Here is a 25154-nt window from a genome sequence, read left to right on the forward strand (position 1 = left end):
AAACAGGTGCCTCCAGCACTGTCGACTCCGGCACCGAGGCCGTTGAGTCCGGTGCAGATAGCGTCTCCACCGAGACCGGCGGTAATACAACTCCCGTCGACTCCGGAGACCTTCGTGGCGGCGAGAGACTTGATAGCTCTCACAGAGCCGGCACCGCCTCAACCACTGGCACCGACGGCACCGTTGACTCGCCCGGTCCAGTCAAGGGGGAAACCTGCCCTGATGCGCCCTCCATCGCAAGGGCTGGAACCTCGGCACCGGTCCAGGTCCCGAAGCAGGTCCCCACGCCGCTCGCAGTCCCGGCACCGAATATCACCTCGGCACCGGTCGTACTCGCGGCCAAGATCTTCGTCGCGGCACCGTTCCACGTCTCGGCACCGCTAGGATCGTCGGCACCGATCAACGTCGAGACGTAGTTCTCGGCACCGCTACGGTCGACGCACGACGTCGAGAGGCCGCTCCCGGCACCGGGCATACTCCAGGTCCTCGTCGAGGTCCAGATCCGGCTCCCGGCACCGACGAGATCATCGGCACCGATCGCGGTCCCGGCACCGTTCGCCGGCACCGCGCAGAGATAGATCATCTCCGGACCGGCACCGTGCGGCACCGCAGCCCACGGGAATCGTCTCGTCTCTCTCGGCACCGCCATGGCCATCAAGATCGGTGTCTCGCTCCTCGGAAGACCTGTCGAGATCGGCATACCCCCCTCAAGGGCAAGCCGAGGAACGGAACTTGGGCCATTGGCAGGAGATGGCAGAGGACCACTCTCATGGCCCATCTCACTGGTCGTTTTGGACCCCGTGGGCGTACCACCAGGAGCAAGGGGCTCCAATACCATCGACCTCTCGCTCGGGTCACTCAGTTAGAAGGGCCCCGGAATCCACCATCTCTCGGCCTCCGCCAGGGGGCATGGAGGCTTCCGTGTCCACGCCACCCGACACCATAGATCCAAGTACAGGTGATGGTCCGGCCCAGGAGCAGGGGGATCAGGACCCTCCATTGGATCCAGTACCACCGGAGGCATCTTCCTCTTCCTCTCCGGATGAGGCAGTGGCGGGCACATCATGTACAGGTCCCCCTCCGATAGATCTTCGGGCTCACCAGGATCTCCTGCGTAGGATGGCCCGTAATATGGACCTGCAGGCGGAGGAGATAGTGGAAGTGCAGGACCCTATCGTAAACATCCTCGGAGCGGATGCCCCATCGAGGGTGGCGTTACCCCTGATCCGCACGATACAGACCAATGCAGATACGATATGGCAAACTCCTGCCTCTATCCCACCCACAGCGAGAGGGGTGGAAAGGAAATACTTTGTCCCGTCTAAGGACTATGGGTACTTGTATACCCACCCCCAACCGTGTTCACTGGTGGTGGCATCAATGAACGCAAGAGAGCGCCACGGTCAGCAGGCTGCAGCGCCTAAATCAAAGGAGGCTAAGCGGCTCGATTTGTTTGGCCGTAAGGTTTACTCAGCCGGAGGGCTGCAACTTAGAGCGGCAAACCAGCAGGCGCTCCTGAGCCGCTACAACTTTAACTCCTGGAACTCTATGGGGAAGTTTAAGGAGTTGATTCCCCAAGAGTCCAGGGAGGAGTTTGGAGCCATGGTAGAGGAGGGTAAGAAGGTGGCTCGGACCTCCTTGCAAGCCTCCTTGGACATAGCGGACTCGGCTGCGAGGACCATGGCTTCGGGTATCGCTATGCGGAGGATCTCCTGGCTTCAGGTTTCGGGGTTGCCCCCGGAGCTGCAGCAAACCCTACAGGATCTGCCCTTTGAGGGACATGGATTGTTCTCGGACAAGACGGACTCTCGCCTGCAGAGCCTCAAGGACTCGAGAACAATCATGCGCTCCCTGGGGATGCATGTTGCAGGCCCTCAGCGCAGACCATTTAGGCCGCAGCCTCAGCGCTTCTACCCCGCCCCCCGCCTCGTCAGAGACAGGACTCGACCCGGAGGCGAGGGCGAGGTGGTAGAAGAAGGTGGACCGGCCCTCAACCCGGCCAGAACCAGGGGCCACCTAGACCACCTTCAGGCCCCAGGCAGAACTTTTGAAGGTGCGGTCGAGGACGGCGCCCCAGTCATCCCCCAGGATCCAGCCCCCTCCTTCCGGGATCGCCTCTCCCACTTCCACCGTGCTTGGTCCCTTATAACTTCGGACCGCTGGGTCCTCCGCACGGTGGAGAAGGGATACGCTATCCAGTTTTCTTCTATCCCCCCCTCCCACCCCTCTTCCCCGTCCCTCTTCAGGGACCCTTCTCACGAGCAACTTCTTATACAGGAGGTTTCTACGCTCCTGGCCATGGGGGCCATAGAGGAGGTTCCGATAGAGTTAAGGGGCAGGGGATTTATTCCCGTTACTTCCTGATCCCCAAGTCCAAAGGAGGTCTGCGGCCCATCTTGGACTTGCGCGGACTCAACAAATTCGTAGTAAAGTTGAAGTTCCGCATGGTCTCTTTGGGGGCCATTATCACTTCCCTCGATCCTGGAGACTGGTTCGCCGCCCTCGACATGAAAGACGCATACTTTCACATCTCAATTTACCCACCTCACAGACGCTTCCTGCGATTCGTGGTAAACACGGTGCACTACCAATTTGCAGTCCTTCCCTTCGGCCTATCCTCGGCCCCAAGAGTGTTCACGAAATGTATGGCTGTCGTGGCAGCGTACCTTCGTCGGCAAGGGATACAGGTGTTCCCGTACCTAGACGACTGGCTGGTACGCGGTCGCACCAAAGAGCAAGTTCAAGCTCATGTCCACAGAATAGTGCACACATTCAACGAGTTGGGCATCCTACTCAACAAGGACAAATCCACTCTAGAACCTACCCAGAGAATAGATTTCATCGGCGCAGTTCTAGACTCCAGACGTGCACAAGCCATCCTGCCAGACAACCGCTTTGGCACCATCACGAGCATCATTCAAGGGCTACAGGCCTTCCCAACTACCACGGTGAGGTCGTGCCTTACCCTGTTGGGTCACATGGCTTCCTGCACGTACGTAACCAGGCATGCCAGACTTCGGCTTCGCCCACTCCAGACCTGGGTGTCATCAATATACCGTCCACATCGGGACAGCCTGAACATGGTGTTCACGGTCCCGAACTCGGTCCTGACCTCCCTCACCTGGTGGCTAGATCACAATGTGGTCTGCGAAGGGATGCCATTTCACGCCCCACAACCCTCTCTGCACCTGGTCACAGACGCTTCATCTCTGGGTTGGGGCGCCCATCTCAACGAACACCATACCCAGGGCCTGTGGACTGCACCTCAGTTAGCCCTGCACATCAATGTTCGGGAACTGATGGCGGTGCGTCTGGCGTGCCAGGCATTTCTCAATCAACTACGTGGCCGTTGTGTGTTAGTTCTCATCGACAACACCACGGCCATGTTTTACACCAACAAGCAAGGAGGAGCACGTTCGTCAATTCTATGCCAAGAGGCCATTCGCCTGTGGGACTTCTGCATCGCCCACTCAATCCATCTCACGGCATCGTTCCTCCCTGGAGTCCAGAACACTCTAGCGGACTGACTCAGCAGGTCCTTCCAGACGCACGAGTGGTCTATCCGTCCGGACGTCATACATTCCATCTTCCAGAAGTGGGGGTTTCCCCAGATAGACCTGTTTGCATCGCGAGACAACAGGAAGTGCCACGTGTTCTGCTCCCTACAAGGTCGAGCTCCGGGCTCCCTCTCGGATGCATTTCTCCTTCCCTGGAAAGACCACCTGTTTTATGCCTTCCCTCCGTTTCCTCTGGTCCACAAGGTACTGCTCAAATTGCGCAGAGACCAGGCACAGGTAATTCTGATCGCTCCAGCGTGGCCGAGACAACATTGGTACACCACACTGTTGGAACTCTCGGTTCAGACACCGATCCCGCTTCCATTATGTCCGGATCTCATCTCTCAGGACCACGGTCGGCTGCGTCACCCCGACCTGCAATCACTCCACCTCACAGCATGGCTGCTCCATGGTTCACCCAGGCAGAGCGGCAATGCTCGCACTCTGTCCAACAGATTCTGCTGAGCAGTAGGAAGCCCTCAACACGAGCCACGTATTTGGCCAAGTGGAAGCGGTTCTCCTGTTGGTGCAAACAACGAGCCACGTCCCCGTTACAGGCACCTATTCCTCTCATATTGGAATATCTCCTCTCCCTAAAACAGCAAGGGTTGGCGATATCTTCAATCAGAGTTCACCTGGCTGCTATATCGGCCTTTCACCCAGGGGAACTCACGTCCTCGGTATTCTCTAACCCGATGGTCGTTAGATTCCTCAAGGGCTTAGACCGGACGTACCCACAACAGCGTCAACCCGTCCCGACGTGGGACCTCAATCTGGTTCTCTCCAAACTCACAGGTCCTCCATTCGAACCACTAGCCACCTGTTCACTTTTGTACCTATCCTGGAAGACAGCCTTCCTCGTAGCCATCACCTCAGCAAGGCGCGTTTCTGAACTCAGGGCGCTTACATCCGAGCCCCCTTATACAGTTTTCCATAAGGATAAAGTGCAGCTTCGTCCACATCCTGCCTTTCTCCCTAAGGTGGTTTCTCCATTTCATATCAACCAGGACATATTTCTTCCGGTTTTTCACCCTAAACCACATGCTACTCGCCAGGATCAACGTTTGCATTCTCTGGACGTACGCAGGGCCCTGGCCTTCTATATTGACCGCACAAAGCACTTTAGAAAGACGACGCAACTCTTCGTTGCAGTGGCCGACCGAATGAAAGGCTCACCGGTCTCCTCACAACGCCTATCCTCCTGGATTACGTCTTGCATCCGGACTTGCTATGACCTGGCAGGTGTCTCAGCACCGCACCTCACCGCTCACTCCACGAGGGCCCAAGCTTCCTCGACTGCTTTCCTGGCACATGTTCCGATCCAGGACATTTGTAGAGCGGCGGTTTGGTCATCAGTCCACACGTTTACAGCTCACTATGCACTAGTGCAGCAGTCCAGGGACGATGCTGCATTCGGATCAGCGGTTTTGCACACAGCAATGTCTCACTCCGACCCCACCACCTAAGTTGGGCTTGGGAGTCACCTAATGGAATGGATATGAGCAAGCACTCGAAGAAGAAAAGACGGTTACTCACCGTTGTAACTGTTGTTCTTCGAGATATGTTGCTCATATCCATTCCAAACCCGCCCCCCGTCCCCACTGTCGGAGTAGCCGGCAAGAAGGAACTGAGGGGGCGCCGGGTCGGCTGGGGTATATATTCAGCGCCATGAAGGCGCCACTCTAGGGGGCTCCACAGCCGACCCGCCGGTGTTGCTAGGGTAGAAAATCTTCCGACGATCGTACACGCGGCGCGCACACACCTAATGGAATGGATATGAGCAACACATCTCGAAGAACAACAGTTACAACGGTGAGTAACCGTCTTTTACCCCTCTCCATTCTGAGAATTTACCATTAATTCCTACCCTTTGTTCCCTGTCTTTTAACCAGTTCTCAATCCATGAAAGGACCTTCCCTTTTATCCCATGACAGCTTAATTTACGTAAGAGCCTTTAGTGAGGGACCTTGTCAAAGGCTTTCTGGAAATCTAAGTACACTAAGTCCACTGGATCCCCCTTGTCCACATGTTTGTTGACCCCTTCAAAGAACTCTAATAGCTTAGTAAGACATGATTTCCCTTTACAGAAACCATGTTGACTATTGCTCAACAGTTTATGTTTTTCTATGTGTCTGACAATTTTATTCTTAACTATTGTTTCGACTAATTTGCCTGGTATCAACGTTAGACTTACCGGTCTGTATTTGCCAGGATCACCTCTAGAGCCCTTTTTAAATATTGGTGTTACATTAGCTAACTTCCAGTCATTGGGTACAGAAGCTGATTTAAAGGACAGGTTACAAACCTTAGTTAATAGTTCCGCAACTTCACATTTGAGTTCTTTCAGAACTCTTGGGTGAATGCCATCTGGTCCCGGTGACTTGTTAATGTTAAGTTTATCAATTAATTCCAAAACCTCCTTTAGTGACACTTCAATCTGTGACAGTTCCTCAGATTTATCACCTACAAAAGCCGGCTCAGGTTTGGGAATCTCCCTAACATCCTCAGCCGTGAAGACTGAAGCAAAGAATCCGTTTAGTTTCGACGCAATGACTTTATCGTCTTTAAGCGCTCCTTTTGTATCTCGATCATCAAGGGGCCCCACTGGTTGTTTAGCAGGCTTCCTGCTTCTGATGTACTTAAAAAACGTTTTGTTATTACCTTTAGAGTTTTTGGCTAGCCGTTCTTCAAACTCCTCTTTGGCTTTTCTTATTACATTCTTGCACTTAATTTGGCAGTGTTTTTGCTCCTTTCTATTTGCCTCATTAGGATTTGACTTCCACTTTTTAAAGGAAGTCTTTTTATCTCTCACTGCTTCTTTTACATGGTTGTTAAGCCACAGTGGCTCTTTATTAGTTCTTTTACTGTGTTTCTTAATTTGGGGTATACATTGAAGTTGGGCCTCTATTATGGTGTCTTTAAAAAGCGCCCATGCAGCTTGCAGGGATTTCACTTTAGTCACTGTACCTTTTAACTTCTGTTTAACTAACCCCCTCATTTTTGCATAGTTCCCCCTTTTGAAATTAAATGCCACAGTGTTGGGCTGTTGAGATGTTCTTCCCACCACAGGGATGTTGAATGCTATTGTATTATGGTCACTATTTCCAAGCGTGTATTATGGTCACTATTTCCAAGCGGTCCTGTTATAGTTACCTCTTGGACCAGCTCCTGTGCTCCACTCAGGACTAAATCTAGAGTTGCCTCTCCCCTTGTGGGTTCCCATACCAGCTGCTCCATGAAGCAGTCATTTAAAGTATTGAGAAATTTTATCTCTGCATTTTGTCCTGAAGTGAAATGTTCCCAGTCAATATGGTGATAACTGAAATCGCCCACTATTATTGAGTTCTTAATTTTGATAGCCTCTCTAATTTCCCTTAGCATTTCATGATCACTATCACTGTCCTGGTCAGGTGATCTATAATAGCTCCCTAATGTTATATTCTTATTAGAGCATGAAATTTCTATCCATACAGATTGTATGGAACATGTGGATTCTCTTAAGATTTTTACTTAATTTGATTCTACATTTTCTTTCACATATAGTGCCACTCCCCTCCCCGCACAACCTGTTCTGTCCTTCCGATATATTTTGTACCCTGGAATGATTGTGTCCCATTGATTGCCCTCAGTCCACCAGGTTTCTGTGATGCCTATTATATCAATATCTTCCTTTATCACGAGGCACTCTAGTTCACCCATCTTATTATTTAGACTTCTAGCATTTGTGTACAAGCACTTTAAAAACTTGTCACTGTTTATTTGTCTGCCCTTTTCTGATGTGTCAGATTCTTTTTATGTGAATGTTTATCATCTGATCTGGCCCCTACTTTATCCTCTTCCATCCTCTGCTCCTGACTATAACCTGGAGATTCTCTATCATTAGACTCTCCCCTAAGAGAGAAGTCTCTGTCCGAGCCACATGCTCCTCTGCAGCAGTCGGCTTTCCCCCATCTCCTAGTTTAAAAACTGCTCTGCAACCTTTTTAATGTTTAGTGCCAGCAGTCTGGTTCCACTTTGGTTTAGGTGGAGCATATCTCTCCTGTATAGGCTCCCCCCTGTCTCAAAAGCGTTCCCAGTTCCTAATGAATGTAAACCCCTCCTCTCTACACTAGAGTCTCATCCACGCATTGAGACTCTGAAGCTCTGCCTGCCTACCTGGCTCTGCGCGTGGAACTGGGAGCATTTCTGAGAATGCCACCATAGAGGTCCTGGATTTCAGTCTCTTCCCTAGCAGCCTAAATTTGGCCTCCAGGACATCTCTCCTACCCTTCCCTATGACATTGGTACCTACATGTACCACAACCACCGACTCCTCCCCAACACTACACATAAGTCTGTCTAGATGCCTCAAGAGATCCGCAACCTTCGCACCAGGCAGGCAAGTCACCATATGGTTCTCCCGGTCATCACAAACCCAGCTATCTATGTTTCTAATGATCGAATCTCCCATTACCAACACCTGCCTTTTCCTAGTGACTGGAGTTCCCTCCCCCGGAGAGGTAACCTCAGTGCGAGAGGCAACCCCAGCACCGTCTGGAAGTAGGGTCCGAACTATGGGAAGGTTTCCCTCTGCTCCCGTTGACTGCTCTGCTTCCCTGGGCTATTCATCCTCCTCAACAGTGCAGGGGCTGTCTGACCGGAGGTGGGACAATTCTACAGTGTCCTGGAAAGCCTCATCAACATACCTCTCTGCCTCTCTTAACTCCTCCAGTTCCGCTACCCTGGCCTCCAAAGTCCGTACGTGGTCTCTGAAGGCCAGGAGCTCCTTGCACCGAATGCACACATACGCCACCCACCCACAGGGCAGGTAATCATACATGCTGCACTCAGTGCAATAAATTGGATAGCCCCCACGCTGCAGCTGGGCTTCTGCCTGCATTGTCTCCTAGTTAATGAAAGAGTTGTTTAAGCAAGAAGTTTTGGATGCAGTTTGGTTTATAGGTTTTAAGGGGAATAAAGGGAAACAGATAGAACCGGCGAGGGACTCCCATTCCCCTTCCAAATTCCCTTGAGAAACTCCCTGTTAGCAGCCCCTGGTCGCTTGTACGCTGCTTTATAAAGCCCTGGCCTGTGTGAATTCCCCACCCACTGATTAAGGCTCAGCCAATTACCAGAGGCTTCTAGCTTTCAGACCTTCCTTTGAAGCTCACAGCTTCCAACTGCCAGCCACAGCAAACGGTCCTTCAAACAAACAGACTGACAAACACAAGCTCAGCACACAGCAAGTAACCCCCAAACACAAACACACAGTACAGACAGTCACTTACCCCAAGGGTCCTGTATTTGCTCCTCCTTCACCTGGAGAACTCCCTTGCGAAACTCCCTGTTAGCAGCCCCTGGTCACAAAAAACGAATTTAACGAATTTAAAAGTATGTAATTAGTAATTTGATATGTCGGGTGGCGCCTTTTTTTGTGTTCGCTCCCCCTGATGTTAGAATCATAGAATATCAGAGTTGGAAGGGACCTCAAGAGGTCATCTAGTCCAACCCCCTGCTCAAAGCAGGACCAATTCCCAGCTAAATCATCCCAGCCAGGGCTTTGTCAAGCCGGGCCTTAAAAACCTCCAAGGAAGGAGACTCCACCACCTTCCTTGGTAACGCATTCCAGTGTTTCACCAACCTCCTAGTGAAATAGTTTTTCCTGATATCCAACCTGGACCTCCCCCACTGCAACTTGAGACCATTGCTCCTTGTTCTGTCATCTGCCACTACTGAGAACAGCCGAGCTCCATCCTCTTTGGAACCCCCCTTCAGGTAGTTGAAGGCTGCTATCAAATCCCCCCTCATTCTTCTCTTCTGGAGACTAAACAATCCCAGTTCCCTCAGCCTCTCCTCATAAGTCATGTGCTCCAGACCCCTAATCATTTTTGTTGCCCTCCGCTGGACTCTTTCCAATTTTTCCACATCCTTCTTGTAGTATGGGGCCCAAAACTGGACACAGTATTCCAGATGAGGCCTCACCAATGTCGAATAAAGGGGAACGATCATGTTCCTCGATCTGCTGGCAATGCCCCTACTTATACAGCCCAAAATGCCGTTAGCCTTCTTGGCAACAAGAGCACACTGTTGACTCATATCCAGCTTCTCGTCCACTGTGACCCCTAAGTCCTTTTCTGCAGAACCGCTACCTAGCCATTCGGTCCCTAGTCTGTAGCAGTGCATGGGATTTTTCCGTCCTAAGTGCAGGACTCTGCACTTGTCCTTGTTGAACCTCATCAGGTTTTTTTCGGCCCAATCCTCTAATTTGTCTAGGTCCCTCTGTATCCGATCCCTACCCTCTAGTGTATCTACCATGCCTCCTAGTTTAGTGTCATCTGCAAACTTGCTGAGAATGCAGTCCACACCATCCTCCAGATCATTAATAAAGATATTAAACAAAACTGGCCCTAGGACCGACCCTTGGGGCACTCCGCTTGAAACCGGCTGCCAACTGGACATGGAGCCATTGATCACTACCCGTTGAGCCCGACGATCTAGCCAGCTTTCTATCCACCTTACAGTCCATTCATCCAGCCCATACTTCTTTAACTTGGCGGCAAGAACACTGTGGGAGACCGTATCAAAAGCTTTGCTAAAGTCAAGGAATAACACATCCACTGCTTTCCCCTCATCCATAGAGCCAGTTATCTCATCATAGAAGGCAATTAGGTTAGTCAGGCACAACTTCCCCTTCGTGAATCCATGCTGACTGTTCCTGATCACTTTCCTCTCGTCTAAATGTTTCATAATTGATTCCTTGAGGACCTGCTCCATGATTTTTCCAGGGACTGAGGTGAGGCTGACTGGCCTGTAGTTCCCCAGATCCTCCTTCTTCCCTTTTTTAAAGATGGGCACTACGTTAGCCTTTTTCCAGTCATCTGGGACCTCCCCTGATCGCCATGAGTTTTCAAAAATAATGGCTAATGGCTCTGCAATCTCACCCGCCAACTCTTTTAGCACCCTCGGATGCAGCGCATCCGGCCCCATGGACTTGTGCACTATTTTCTAAATAGTCCCGCACCACTTCTTTCTCCACAGAGGGTTGGTCACCTTCTCCCCATGCTGTACTGCCCAGTGCAGCAATCTGGGAGCTGACCTTGTGCGTGAAGACAGAGGCAAAAAAATCATTGAGTACATTAGCTTTTTCCACATCCTCGGTCACTAGGTTGCCTCCCTCATTCAGTAAGGGGCCCACACTTTCCTTGATTTTCTTCTTGTTGCTAACATACCTGAAGAAACCCTTCTTGTTACTCTTAACATCTCTTGCTAACTGCAACTCCAAGTGTGATTTGGCCTTCCTGATTTCACTCCTGCACGCCTGAGCAATATTTTTATACTCCTCCCTGGTCATTTGTCCAATCTTCCACTTCTTGTAAGCTTCTTTTTTGCGTTTAAGATCAGCAAGGATTTCACTGTTTAGCCAAGCTGGTCGCCTGCCATATTTACTATTCTTTCTACACATCGGGATGGTTTGTTCCTGCAACCTCAATAAGGATTCTTTAAAATACAGCCAGCTCTCCTGGACCCCTTTGCCCTTCATGTTATTCTCCCAGGGGATCCTGCCCATCTGTTCCCTGAGGGAGTCAAAGTCTGCTTTTCTGAAGTCCAGGGTCCATATTCTGCTGCTCTCCTTTCTTCCTTGTGTCAGGATCCTGAACTCGACCATCTCATGGTCACTGCCTCCCAGGTTCCCATCCACTTTTGCTTCCCCTACTAGTTCTTCCCTGTTTGTGAGTAGCAGGTCAAGAAAAGCTTTGCCCCTAGTTGGTTCCTCCAGAACTTGCACCAGGAAATTGTCCCCTACACTATCCAAAAATTTCCTGGATTGCCTGTGCACCGCTGTATTGCTCTCCCAGCAGATATCAGGGTGATTAAAGTCTCCCATGAGAACCAGGGCCTGCGATCTAGCAACTTCTGCTAGTTGCCAGAAGAAAGCCTCGTCCACCTCGTCCCCCTGGTCTGGTGGTCTATAGCAGACTCCAACCACGACATCACCCTTGTTGCTCACACTTCTCAACTTTATCCAGAGACTCTCAGGTTTTTCTGCAGTTTCATACCGGAGCTCTGAGCAGTCATACTCCTCTCTTACATACAACGCAACTCCCCCACCTTTTCTGCCCTGCCTGTCCTTCCTGAACAGTTTATATCCATCCATGACAGTACTCCAGTCATGTGAGTTATCCCACCAAGTCTCTGTTATTCCAATCACATCATAGTTCCCTGACTGTGCCAGGACTTCCAGTTCTCCCTGCTTGTTTCCCAGGCTTCTTGCATTTGTGTATAGGCACTTAAGATAACTCATCGATCGTCCCTCTTTCTCAGCATGAGACAGGAGTCCTCCCCTCTTGTGCTCTCCTGCTTGTGCTTCTTCCCAGGATCCCATTTCCCCACTTACCTCAGGGCTTTGGTCTCCTTCCCCCGGTGAACCTAGTTTAAAGCCCTCCTCACTAGGTTAGCCAGCCTGCTGGCGAAGATGCTCTTCCCTCTCTTTGTTAGGTGGAGCCCGTCTCTGCCTAGCACTCCTTCTTCTTGGAACACCATCCCATGGTCGAAGAATCCAAAGCCTTCTCTCCGACACCACCTGCATAGCCATTCGTTGACTTCCACGATTTGACGGTCTCTACCCCGGCCTTTTCCTTGCACAGGGAGGATGGACGAGAACACCACTTGCGCCTCAAACTCCTTTATCCTTCTTCCCAGAGCCACGTAGTCTGCAGTGATCCGCTCAAGGTCATTCTTGGCAGTATCATTGGTGCCCACGTGGAGAAGCAGGAAGGGGTAGCGATCCGAGGGCTTGATGAGTCTCGGCAGTCTCTCCGTCACATCGTGTATCCTAGCTCCTGGCAAGCAGCAGACCTCTTGGTTTTCCCAGTCGGGGCGGCAGATAGATGACTCAGTCCCCCTGAGGAGGGAGTCCCCGACCACCACCACCCTCCTCCTCCTCTTGGGAGTGGTGGTCATGGAACCCCCATCCCTAGGACAGTGCATCTTTTGCCTTCCAATCGGTGGAGTCTCCTCCTGCTCCCTTCCCTCAGATGGGTCATCTAGTCCACTCCCCGCATTAGTACCTGTAGAGAGAACATGGAAACGATTGCTCACCTGTATCTCCATTGCTGGTGCATGGACGCTCCTCTTTCTCCTTCTGGAGGTCACATGCTGCCAAACCTCCTCACAATCCTTCTGTCCCTGCTGCGCCTGCTCTGAATCTTCAGAACATTGTAGCCGTAGAAGCATCTCCTGACGTCTGTCCAGGAAATCTTCATTTTCCCTTATGCAACGCAGAGTCGACACTCGTTTCTCCAGCCCTCGAACCTTCTCTTCCAACATGGAGACCCGCTTGCACTTTGTACAGACAAAGTCGCTTCTGTCCTGTGGAAGAAAGACAGACATGGCACAACCTGTGCAGGTTACAACAGCTGATCGCTCACCTTCCATATCACCGTCCTCTTAAGAGCTTCCTCAACTGTTGCAGGAACTACTCAGAGAAACCTGCAGATGAAAGCCTCAGTGCGCTCTCCCCAAGCGAACTCCCAGGCAAACTCCCGCTGTTAGCCTCTGCTGTTCGCCGCTCAGCTGGTTCGCTGCTGACTGCCCTTATATACTAGTCAGGCCCACTCAAGGCCCACCTGGAACAAAGCACTCCCAATTCACACTTTTCAAACAAACAAGTTAGAACCTGGCTACGCCACTGCGTACGGGGTGGGGTAGTTGTAGGGGCACGCCCTAGAATTGCATGCAGCTCATCATAGAAGCGGCATGTCTGGGGGTCTGACCCAGAGTGGCCGTTTGCCTATTTGGTTTTTTGGTAGGCTTGCCTGAGATCCTTAAGTTTCACGCGGCACTGCTACGGGTCCCTGTTATAGCCTCTGTCCTTCATGCCCTTGGAGATTTTTTTCAAATATTTTGGCATTTCGTCTTTTGGAACGGAGTTCTGATAGCATGGATTCATCTCCACAATCAGTGATCAGATCCAGTACCTCCCGTTTGGTTCATGCTGGAGCTCTTTTGCGATTCTGGGACTCCATGGTCACTTCTGCTGATGAGAACTGCACGATTACCAGTGCTGATCAGCTTGCCATGCTGGCCAAACAGGAAATTAAATTCAAAAGTTCGCAGGGCTTTTCCTGTCTACCTGGCCAGTGCACCTGAGTTGAGAGTGCTGTCCAGAGCGGTCACTAGGGAACACTCTGGGATAGCTCCCGGAAGCCAATACCTTCGAATTGCGTCCACACTACCCCAAATTTAACCCGGCAATGTCGATTTCAGTGCTAATCCCCTTGTCAGGGAGGAGTACAGGAATCGATTTTAAGAGCTCTTTAAGTTGAAAAAAAGGGCTTCGTCGTGTGGACGGGTGCAAGGTTAGATCAATCTAACACTGCTAAATCTGACCTAAACTCGTAGCGTAGATCAGAGCAAAGTGAGAGTTATTCTGATTGCCCCCTCCTGGCCAAAACAAGTCTGGTTTCCTTACTTGACACAGATGGCAATATGTCCTCCAGTTCCATTTCAGCCCATTCCCCACCTGCTCTCTCAAAGTGACAGGCTGATCCTTCACCCCAACCTTCAGGTCCTCTGCCTCCAGGCTTGGCTCCTTCTTGGTTCCATAAATTAGAGGTAGACTGCTCTGATGAGGTGAAATGTGTTGCTCCCCAGCTGAAAGTCAACCACTTGATGTACTTACCTGCACCTTGGCAGGGGGTTAGATTAGACACTAGGTGATCCTTGCAGCCCCTTCAGATCCTATGGTTCTATGCCATCCCCAGCCAGTCTGCCCTGGCATAACTGGCAGTTCTCTTTAAGTGCAGAAAAGAGAGTTCCTCTCCTGAGTACCATAGAAGACTGACTGCAGCTCTTCAGTGCTTGCACGAGGTTGTTACCTGCACACATTAGGGCACCCCACATTTTCCCAGTCCGTAGGGCTCCAGGTTTAACCCGGTTAATTTAGGAACCCTCACCTTTTCCCAATTCGTAGGGCTCCAGGTGAAAAGCACCTACCCTTACCCAATTCGTAAGGCTCAGGGCCACCCGTACCCAATTCGTAGGGCTCAGGGTGTAACTAACCTGGTCAATTTAAGTACCCACACCCTTTCCCAATATGTAGGGCTCTGGGTGTATACTACTTCTGCAGGTGTGCAGGACCTTTTACCAGTGAAAGAGCCTTACACAGTAATATACTATATACCCTCTATTTATTAACAATTACCAATAACAGACTGCACACACTACACGGACAGTGCTCACCACTCCCAATAAGACAGGTGAACTTTTCTTGATGGCCAGTCAGGATCAGGTCCATCTGGGGGACTCCAGTTTCTGCACGGTGTCATTGGCAGAGTGTTGAGATCTGGCAGCTCTGATCTTTGGGGCTGTGTCCTGGAATTGGTTCCCAAAGAACTTCCTTTTGGACCCCAGGTTATATAGTGAAATTTGAGTCCTATTTAGCTGTACTTTAATCAATCATTATACTAAAATTTTACTAACCAATCCTAACATAGTGTAGCAAAATTCTCTAACCAATCCTACCCCACCACCTTAATTAATTTACACCTAACAAAATTAATTATGTAACAGACAGAAACAATTAAAGAACCAGACAGAGACTGTACAGATAAACAATTAGGGAAGTGGGAACCATAATAACAAAACAATAAAGAAATGAGGATTTCGCAACCACAGCTATTGAGAAGTGATTTCTTGACAGACAGGATGCTATCCAACTAAGTTTTCTTTAACCATCTTAAGATCTGGTTTTTTTAATCTGGTGCTAGTGGGGGCCATTAGGACCGGGCCTCCTTCTGAACAGCCCGATATCACATTGTTTTACTGTAATTTAGATGGAATGTGAGGATGAGACTTCCTGCTTCTCAGCTAATGGCTGCTGCTTGGCTGCTCTTTTAATCTGGCTGCAGACGAAGGTGTCAAGGCTGATTCCCCATCTGGCCACTCCAGGCTGGTATTCAACTCCCAAGGTTACAGCTTTTCTCTGACCTTGGATGGGTAGATGCTGCCACCACTCAAGTGCAGAACCCTTTGAGAACCCAGGAAGGTGCACTTGAGAATTCCTTCCTGTGGGGTACCCTCAAGCCCTTTCGCCCCCCTCCAGGGAAGAGCTGAGAAAGAAAAAGGAAATCAGCAGTTGCTACCAGATAATTAAACAACATGTGCACAAACCTCTTAAGACACAAAAATCCAATTCTGTTCTTAAAAAAGGTAAATTTTATTAATTAAAAAAGAAAGAAAATACGTCTGGGAACTCAGGCTATTGCTAGATTAAAAAAAAAACCTACAAGGATTAAGCATCAAGAATAGCTTTCTTGAGGTCCAGCTTAAAGGTTACAAGCAAAACAAAAGCCCCTGGGTTAGCACAGAGGAATCCACAAGCCATAATGAAATAAAAGGAATAAAGCTAATCGCATCTTCCTAGACATTTCCTGATTACATATCTGGGGTTTTAAATTAGTAGTTTCTAGGTATGATACTGATGATTTTTTCAAGCCTGGCCCAAGCTCTTACAGCAGTGGTGGGCAAACTTTTTGGCCCGAGGGCCACATCTGGGTGGGAAAATTGCATGCAGGGCCACGAATGTAGAGCTGGGGCAAGGGTTGGGGTGCAGAAGGGAGTGTGGGCTGTGGGAAGGGATTGCGTTGTGCAGGAAGGGGCTCAGGGCAGGGGGTTGGTGTGCAGGGAGGGGTGCACAGTGCGGGAGGGGCTCAGGGGAGGGGGTTGGGGTGCGGGGAGGGGTGCGGGAGGGGCTCAGGGCAGGGGGTTGAGGTGCAGAGTATGGGAGGGGACTCAGGGCAGGGGGCTGGGGGTGCAGAAGGGTGCAGGGTGCAGCAGGGGTCTCAGGGCAGGGGGTTGAGGTGTGGGGTGCAGGAGGGGTTCGGGGTGCGGGATCCGGGGTAGCAGCGGTGTGCAGCAGGCTCCCTGCCTACCCTGGCCCCGAACCACACCGCTCCCAGAAGCAGCCGGCACTACGTCTAGTCGTCCCCTGGGGGGGATGTAGAGGGCTCCACGTGCTGCCCTCACCTGTGGGTACCTCCCCCAAAGCTCCCAATGGCCGCAGTTCCCTGTTCCCGGCCAATGGGAGCTTTGGGTGTGGAACCCACAGGCAAGGGCAGTGCGCAGAGCCCTCTGCTCCTCCCCTCCCCAAGGGAGCAGCGCGGTGCCTGCGGTGCCACGGGGGTGGCAATCCCGCGGGCCAGATCCGGCCCGCAGGCCACAGTTTGCCCACCCCTGTCTTACAGCATAGCTCTGTCTTGTCCGCATCTCCCTGGGAGAACAACGACAGACCAAAGGGGAGTCTTCGTTTCAATTTTTAAAAGTTCTAGCCTTCCCATTGGCTCTTTTGGCCAGGTGCTCCCTCACTTCCTTTTACCTATGCATCCCAGTGAGACTTTTTAACCCTTTACAGGTAGAGCAATTAGAGAACAGCTACTAAGAGGGATTTTATAGCTATTGGCTGTCTGGGTGTCCATAAAAGGGAGCAACCCCCACCCCCACTCCCTTCATTTATCACAGAAGGTCTTAGGCTTTAGGCCTTATACTTACAAGGTCACAGTCCAGTTCAAGATAAAGCTAGCTTAGCTGTGTATGCATGCACACAGCATTCCTAACTTAGGTTCTTCTTCGAGTGATTGCTCCTGTGTATTCCACAGTAGGTGTGCGTGCTCACTACATGCATCGGTGCTGGAAGTTTTTCCCTTAGCAGCATCTGTAGTGGGGATGTAGCGCCGACATATTGCGCCATAAAGGAGGCTGCGTGCTCCCCCCACCCTCAGTTCCTTCTTGCCGCCAGTGAAGGTAGTCGGAACTTGTGCTCCAGCTTTACTGAAGCATTTCTAGCCTTAGTGGTATCCAGCTTTCCCTAAAGTTACTTGTTGAACTTTCTCTGTTAGTGCTGGGCTTCGGGCATGCCCCGTGGCCCAGGCTTCAAGTCGTGCAACTCTTGTTGCAATTCTATGCCTAGAAGTGATCCACACACTCAGTGTCTTCGCTGTCTGGGCGAGGCTCACATTAGTGAGAAGTGTAAGATCTGCCGCTCCTTCAAGCTGCGAACGAAGAAGGAGCGTAAGATCCGACTTCGAGCTCTCCTAATGGAGTCGGCGTTGACTCCGGCACCGACGCGTCGAGCTGACCCCGCGCCAGGAACCTCGTCCTCGGCTCCCAGTGCGCATCGAAGCGACCCAGGCACGCCGTCCTGATGCCGCGCCCAGTACCGCGTTGTTGGTGCGCAGCGAGGCCCCTTCGAAGAGCCGGCACCACTCCCCTTCTAAGAAGCAAGGGAAGACTCAGCAGCGCCAGAAGAAAGAACGAGGTGAGGCTAGACCCGTGCTGGGCGGCCCATGATCCCCATCGGGACTGAGACCTCCAACTTGGGCGGAGCGGAGTAGTCCGGTGCTGTCCATGCGCGCCTCGCCAGAGGTGAGAATGCCTTCGATGCCGGAGGCAGCTCAGGCCACGTGCGACATCATGACGCTTCCGGTACTGGGAGTGCCGCTTCAGTCGGGACCCCGATCCCGTGGGAAGCCTTCGCTCAGTCCCATCGACCCTCCCCGGACATCTCCGAGGTCGAAGGGCTGAGCCATGGACCTCGGTGCGCCTCCACACCGTGAGCAGGATCATCTGCGAGCGAGCTTTACAACTCCACTCTGACAGACCGTAGAGGAGGCACTAAGAGACGTCGCCGCTCCTCTTCGAGCCTTGACCGCAGGGACAGGTCTCGGCAGCGGCGGCACCACCGTTCCCGCTCCGGCATCCGCAGTGGAAGGAGCTACGCTCGGAGCTCGTCACAGGAGTCCCAGGCACCGAGGCGTTGTACTCTTGGGCACCGGAGGCACTACGGGGACAGCACTCCCGACTCCTACCTGTCCTCCTCCAGGGGCCGGAGACGTCATGTACCGGACCGCTCCAGCCTTTCATACGGCACCGTCTGCTCCTCCCAGACTTCGGCTTCGGCACATAGCCACCCCTCGTCGAGCCGCTCAGTGCTGCAAGACCAGCCGGCCCTTCCAGGCCACCTTGCGTCCCAGGGCCAGGCCGTTCCCTGGCAGGGACAGTGGTGCCAGTGGGCACCGTGGCCCCAGGCACTGGCACCGCCGGGATCCCGCTTCGTGGCGGGAGCGTCCCAGGCCCAGCCGACGTCGCCGCCTCGGCACCGCGATGAGGCAGTGGGCACCAACCCTCTGGCACCGACTTGGGCCCCGGGTCAGGACGTCGAGCTTTTGGTACAGCCAGGTGCAGATAATATACTGCAGCACCGACCTCCTCGGCGCCAGATGACTCCGTGGCGCCACCACCTCCGGTCTCTCAGGAGGATTTCAAGGCCCACCAGGAGCTACTCAGGAGGGTGGCATCAAACCTCCAGCTCCAGGCCGAGAGATGGAGGAGCCATCGGACACATTGTTTAATGTCTTGACCTCCTCGACGCTGGGGCGTGTGGCCCTCCCACTCCATCACGGGGTGGCCAATATTATTACTGGCCTCTGGCAAACCCCGGCATCTCTCTGTCCGATCTTCAAAAAGGCCGAACGGAAGTACTTTGTGCCCACTAAGGTGCACAAGTACTTATACTCCCACCCAACTCCGAACTCTCTAGTGGTGGAGTCGGTGAACCACCGAGAGAGACATGGCCAACCCGCTCCTATCCCTAAGGACAAAGACGTTCACAGGCTGCATTCCTTTGGGAGAAAGGTTTATTCGTCTGCGAGCTTTCAGCTCAGAGTGGCCAACCACCAGGCATTCTTGAGCAGATATGATTTTGACCTGTGAGGGTCCCTTCCCAAGTCTGAGCCCTCCCTCCATAAGAAGGACAGGAAGGAGTTCCGGGCTCTTGTTGATGAGGGTGGGGCGGCGGCTAAAGCAGCGCTCCAGGCGGCCTCCGATGCGGTGGACACGGCTGCTCATTCGATGGCCGCGGCGATTTTCATAAGGAGGGAGTCCTGGCTTTCACTCTCTGGCCTATCGGCTGAGTCCCAATCGATCATGCAGGACCTGCCATTCGATGGTTGGGCCCTGTTTGCAGATCAAACAGACACGCGTCTGCATGGGATGAAAGACTCCCGTATTACCCTGCAGACGCTGGGCTTGTACGTCCCGCAGGCCAAGGACAAGTCCAGGCCTCACACCTCTCCTCCAAAGGCTCGGGTTAGATATGAGCCCCGCCTAAGAAGCAGCAGGAGCAGAGGCACCGGTCACAACGCCAATCCCGTTCAGCCCCTCGTCTGGGACCCTCTAAGGCAAAGAGGCCAGGGAAGCGGCGTTTTTGACTGCTTGCGGGGGGTCACGGGGCCTGCTGCCAGGTTAACCTTCTCCCTCCCTCCCCCCCAGTTAATAAAGTTCAGGTTTGCAAATCATTTACCTGCCTTCCGTTTGCAATGGTTCCGTATCCCTACGGACCGCTGGGTCCTCAACACTATATCCCTGGGGTACAGGATGCAGTTTGTTTCGCCCCCTCCCAATTGCCCTCCGGCCAGGGAGTCGGTGGAGGACCCAGAACATACGCTCCTCCTAGGTCAGGAGGTACAGTGCCTCCTCTCCCTGGGAGCTGTGGAGAGGGAACCTTGGGAATTCCGGGGCAAGGGATTCTATTCCAGGTATTTCCTCATCCCGAAGGCAAAGGGCGGGCTTCAGCCCATCCTCGATCTGCGGAAGCTCAACCAGTTCTTGGTTCGCTACAAATTCTGCATGGTGTCCCTAGCCTCTATTATTCCCTCTCTAGACCCCGGGGATTGGTTTGCAGCGCTGGACCTTCAAGATGCCTACTTCCACATCCACATTTTCGAGGGTCACAGATGCTACCTCCGTTTCCTGGTGGGTCAGGATCACTACCAGTTTACGGTCCTTCCCTTTGGCCTCTCGACGGCCCCCAGGGTCTTCACCAAATGTATGACAGTGGTAGCGGCCCACCTCAGAAGTAGAGGGCTGCAGGACTTTCCTTACCTGGATGATTGGCTGCTCAAGGGCAAGTCCCGGTCCTAGGTGCAGCAGCAAATATCCCTCTTGCTATGCACCTGCTCCGCTCTGGGTCTAATGGTAAACGAGGAGAAATCCACGTTAGTTCCTGTCCAGCGCATAGAATTCATAGGAGCGCTGCTGGATTCCCAGGTGGCCACAGTCTCCCTTCCAAGGGACAGGTTCGAGGCACTCAAAGGCCTCGTCGCCTCGGTCACGGCCTTCCCAGTAACCACGGCTCGGATATGCCTTCAAATCCTCGGCCACATGGCAGCATGCACCACAGTGTTGCGACACGCCAGGCACCAGATGAGGCCCCTCCAACTCCGGTTGGCCTCCCGTTATTCCCAGGTCAGGGACGGCCTGGAGAAGGCCAACATGGTTGCAGACCTCCAATGGTGGTCCCTCCCGAGCAACATGCTCTGGGGTATCCCCTTCCGAGAACCCTCTACCTCACTAGATCTAGTGTCGGATGCCTCGGACCTGGGCTGGGGAGCCCACGTGGGGGACGTCAGGACTCAGGGTATGTGGTCACCCAAGGAACTGACCCTGCACATAAATGGCAGGGAACTCAGGGCTGTGCGCCTGGAGTGCCTGGCCTTTCGCCAGCACTTACAAGGGAAGGTGGTCAGAGTCCTCACAGACAACACCACCGCAATGTATTACATCAACAGGCAAGGGGGCATGCGCTCCAGGGCCTTATGCCAGGAAGCTCAACTCCTGTGGGAGTTCTGAATAGCCCACAACATCCTCCTCCGAGCGTTCCACCTACCCGGCGAGAGCAACACGCTCGCAGATCGCCTGAGCAGGGCGTTCTCACATCAACACAAGTGGTCCCTGCACAGGGAGGTGGCAGAATGGATTTTCCTTCAGTGGGGCACTCCCCAGGAGGACCTATTCGCCATCGCCCAGAACCGCCTGTGTCCCAGGTTCTGCTCCAGGGTGATAGAAAGCGATGGGGCCATGATGGACGCGTTCCTGCTCGATTGGTCAGGGCCCCTGATGTATGCCTTCCCGCCCTTCCCCCTCATAGGCAGCGTCCTACAGAAGGTGAAGTCAGACGGGGCGAGAATTAACCTGATAACCCCCGATGTAAACATTGGTACGGGACCCTATTGCAACTCTTGGCGGCTCCCCCTCGCAGGCTGCCGCTCCGCCCGGACCTCCTCTTCCAGGAGGAAGGTCGTCTCCTCCATACCAACCTGGCCCCGCTCCACCTGACAGCGTGGCTGCTCCGTGGCTAGATGTGGAGGAGGGGAGGTGTACCGAGGCTGTTAGACGGGTCCTGCTTGAAAGCAGGAAGCCGTCCACACGGAGGACCTACCTGGCTAAGTGGCATCGGTTCTCCTCATGGGCGAGGGAGAGAGGTTCCTCCCCCGCATCCGCTCCACCCCAGCTGGTCCTGGACTACCTTCTATCCCTTAGAACCCAAGAGCTAGCTCCCTCCTTGATCAGGGTTCACCTGGCACTTACAAGTGCCTTTCACTCTCCGGTGGCGGGACAGTCAGTGTTCTCCCACCATGACTTCCAGGTTTTTAAAGGGTTGGACAGAGCATTCCCTTATGCTAGACCCTCGGTTCCCCCTTGGGACCTGAACCTGGTACTGTCACGCCTCACGGGACCTCCCTTTGAGCCCTTGGCCACTTGTTCCTGGTCCCACTTATCTGAGAAAGTGGCGTTTTTGGTGGCTATCACCTCAGCCTGCAGGGTTTCAGAGCTTAGGGCGCTGACCTCGGAACCCCTGTACACTGTCTTCCATAAGGGGAAGGTACAGCTTCGCTCACACCTGGCCTTCCTGCCGAAGGTGGTCTCGGCGTTTCATATGGACCAGGACATTTTCCTGCCAGTCCTGTGTCCTAAGCTCCATTCCTCCAATGAGGAACGCCGCCTACACATGCTAGACATGCATAGGGCACTGGTCTTTTACTTAGATCGAACAAGGCCATTTCGGGCATCCCCTCAGCTTTTCATTGCTACAGCCGAGCGAATGAGAGGGCAACTGGTTTCCACCCAGCGGATTTCCCACTGGATCACCTCATGCATATGCACGTGTTATGACCTGGCCAGGGTTCCCCCACCTCCTATTGTTAAGGCGCATTCGACAAGAGCCCAGGCCTCATCTGCGGCCTACGTGGCTCATGTCCCTATTCAGGACATCTGCAGGGCTGCTATATGGTCCTCTGGCCATACTTTTGCATCGCACTATGCGATCGTCTCCCAGGCAAGGGATGACGCCGGATTTGGTAGGGCGGTGCTCCGCCCGGGTAACCCGTAACCTTTATCATTTAGAACTCCTACCCACCTCCGTCAGGTATAGCTTGGAGTCACCTACTGTGGAATACACAGGAGCAATCACTCGAAGAAGAAAGGACAGTTACCTGTTCCGTAACTGGCGTTCTTCGAGATGTGTTGCTCCTGTCTATTCCACATCCCACCCTCCTTCCCCTCTGTCGGAGTTGTCTGGCAAGAAGGAACTGAGGGTGGGGGGAGAACGCAGCCCCCTTTATGGCACTATATGTCGGCGCCACTCCAGGGGTCGCAGCGGTGCTCCCCCACTACGGATGCTGCTAAGGGAAAAACTTCCAGCACCGGTGCACGTGGTGAGCACGCACACCTACTGTGGAATAGACAGGAGCAACACATCTCGAAGAACGCCAGTTACGGAACAGGTAACTGTCCTTTCACACATAATGAACAGAACAAAAGCATGGAATGCCAGTATGCTTAGAATCTGATTTTCAATTGTCCATAAACTGTTCAAACCCAATTTACTCTGGAACAAGGATGTGTTCTGCTCCTTCATCAAATTTCTACCCATGCATGTTAGGATTAGAACTGTTTCACTAACAGGAAATGTACATTCTTTGTCTGTGCTTCTTGTGCTCAGAAACTTCATGGCTCTTCTTTCTCTGCCTCAGTCTGAAATATGAAAATGCCAAAAGGTTTGACACTTTCATATTTCAGCTCTATGTAAAGCTCAGTGTAAGCTTGAAAGCTTAGAGTCAGTAACCAGTTTTAAAAAGTTTGAGTACACTTGAAAGCTTGTACCAAGAGAAGTGGGTCCACTAAAAGACATTACCTCACCCTCTTTGTGTTTCTATAATATCCTGGGACCAACATAGCTACAACACTGCAAACAAAAGTTTTAAATGGCCAAAATGAAATTAGAATGGAAACCATTTTGCAGCCTTAACTAGTGGTCACTGGTTTACAGGCTATTAAGCAACATTTTTTTCCTTTGAGAAAATATTTGTGCTGAATCTTCTCATCCAACTCCAAAATCCTGTGGAAGGCAGTACAGCTACACTAGAAAAGGGAGCGTTTGCCAATTCCTGCAATTTTATCTCAATTCTCTTGATATTTGGTGTTTTTCTTGAAGCCTTAACTCCTGGATTCATATAATTATATGGAAATCTCAGCTTTCTTTTTTTAAGTAAGTTCTACTTTATGGTAGCAAAGGAAAGTCTGAAATGGTGACCTGTGTGCATCCCAATGGCTCAAAAACCAGATGGCAACTAAAAATACACAACAGTTATTACTATTTTTAAAAAATCTATTTTTAAGCCCATCTTATGATTTTGAGTGCCTGACAATTTTTAAGCATGTGGGGTTAGAAGCCCTGCTCTCTAATCCTTGTTCACTGTGAATATTTAGTGCCTAAGCTTTCTGTAGAGTGGCACAAACTCTCTTCTTCTTTTTCCTGGCTGCTTCCCTAGTCAGGTTCTGTGACTTTAACAGCTTTCTTCTAAAAGTCATGATCATAGGCCATGCTGCTGTGTAGACCCGCTGAGATCCAGTCCGTGTACCAAGTCTTTGGGGTCCCCTTGGTCCCTTCCTAGGGTGACCAGACAACAAGTGTGAAAAATCAGGATGGGGGGGGGGGTAATAGGAGCCTATATAAGAAAAAGACCCCAAACTTGGGCCTGTTCCTCTAAAATTTGGATATTTGATCACCCTATTCCTTCCATCCCCAATCACTGCAAGAGCCAACCTCACGCAAAAGCTTTGCCTGCTAAAGAGAATTTGAAGCATGGCACGTGTGCGCCCATGAATCCAGGGCAGCTGAGACCAGGGAGCCAGCCTGGTCCACAGCACTTGCCGAGTTGTCATGCAGTCATCCTGGGCTGTCGTGCTTAGTGGCAGGTCAAGCAGCCAGCCTGGGCCCCAGGGCGGCCACCAAACGCCCTCTGGCTCCAGCACCCATCTCCCCCGCCGCAGGGTGCTGCCCAGGCCCCTGCTAGGCTCAGCCCCTCTTGGCTTCAGGACGATTCCTGCCAACGACGGGGTTCCCGGCCCCTGGGAGCGGGGACCTGCCTGAGACCTAGAGCAAAGCGCCAGCCCCTCCTCTCTGCCGCCGCCTCGTGGGTTCCAGCCCGTGGCATGGGGGACTTACCCCGCACAAAGATGGCGGCTGCACAGAATTCCATTGCGCGATCATGCTCCGCACAAAGATGGCGTTTCCCGGGGGTTGTTCCGTCTCCTGGAGACTGGCGGCTGAAGCCGTTCCGTGCACCTAGTCCAATCAGCAGCCGCCAACTCTCCCGTCTCGGCCGCGGACCGACCAATCGGGAAAGGGAGCGTGGAGGCCTATGGAAGAGTGGGCGAATGGGAGCTCGACGTGTGAGGGAAGCGCCAGGAGCACCCAATGGGGTGGGGGATGGGCGGTGC

The 25154-nt window shown here is 52.5% G+C and overlaps 2 long non-coding RNA genes across 3 annotated transcripts in view; both read right to left on the minus strand.

The window, feature by feature from the left end:
* The window catches only part of LOC117880981, a 29694-nt gene extending 20817 nt beyond the window's left edge, over positions 1-8877 (minus strand). The window contains exon 1 of one of the 2 annotated variants that reach the window (XR_004646650.1): positions 8825-8877. This is a non-coding gene — a long non-coding RNA (uncharacterized LOC117880981). The remainder of the gene's footprint in view (positions 1-8824) is intronic. The other variant, XR_004646652.1, reaches the window with a different exon arrangement.
* A 6734-nt stretch (positions 8878-15611) lies between these two features.
* Positions 15612-25154, minus strand: LOC117880231. The gene is made up of 4 exons (XR_004646497.1): positions 24880-25154; positions 20475-20561; positions 17085-19547; positions 15612-15646 (listed from the first exon to the last, which is right to left on the minus strand). It is a non-coding gene; the product is annotated as an uncharacterized LOC117880231 (long non-coding RNA).

Source organism: Trachemys scripta, chromosome 7 (genome assembly GCF_013100865.1).
Source record: "Trachemys scripta elegans isolate TJP31775 chromosome 7, CAS_Tse_1.0, whole genome shotgun sequence".
Taxonomy (NCBI): domain Eukaryota; kingdom Metazoa; phylum Chordata; order Testudines; family Emydidae; genus Trachemys; species Trachemys scripta.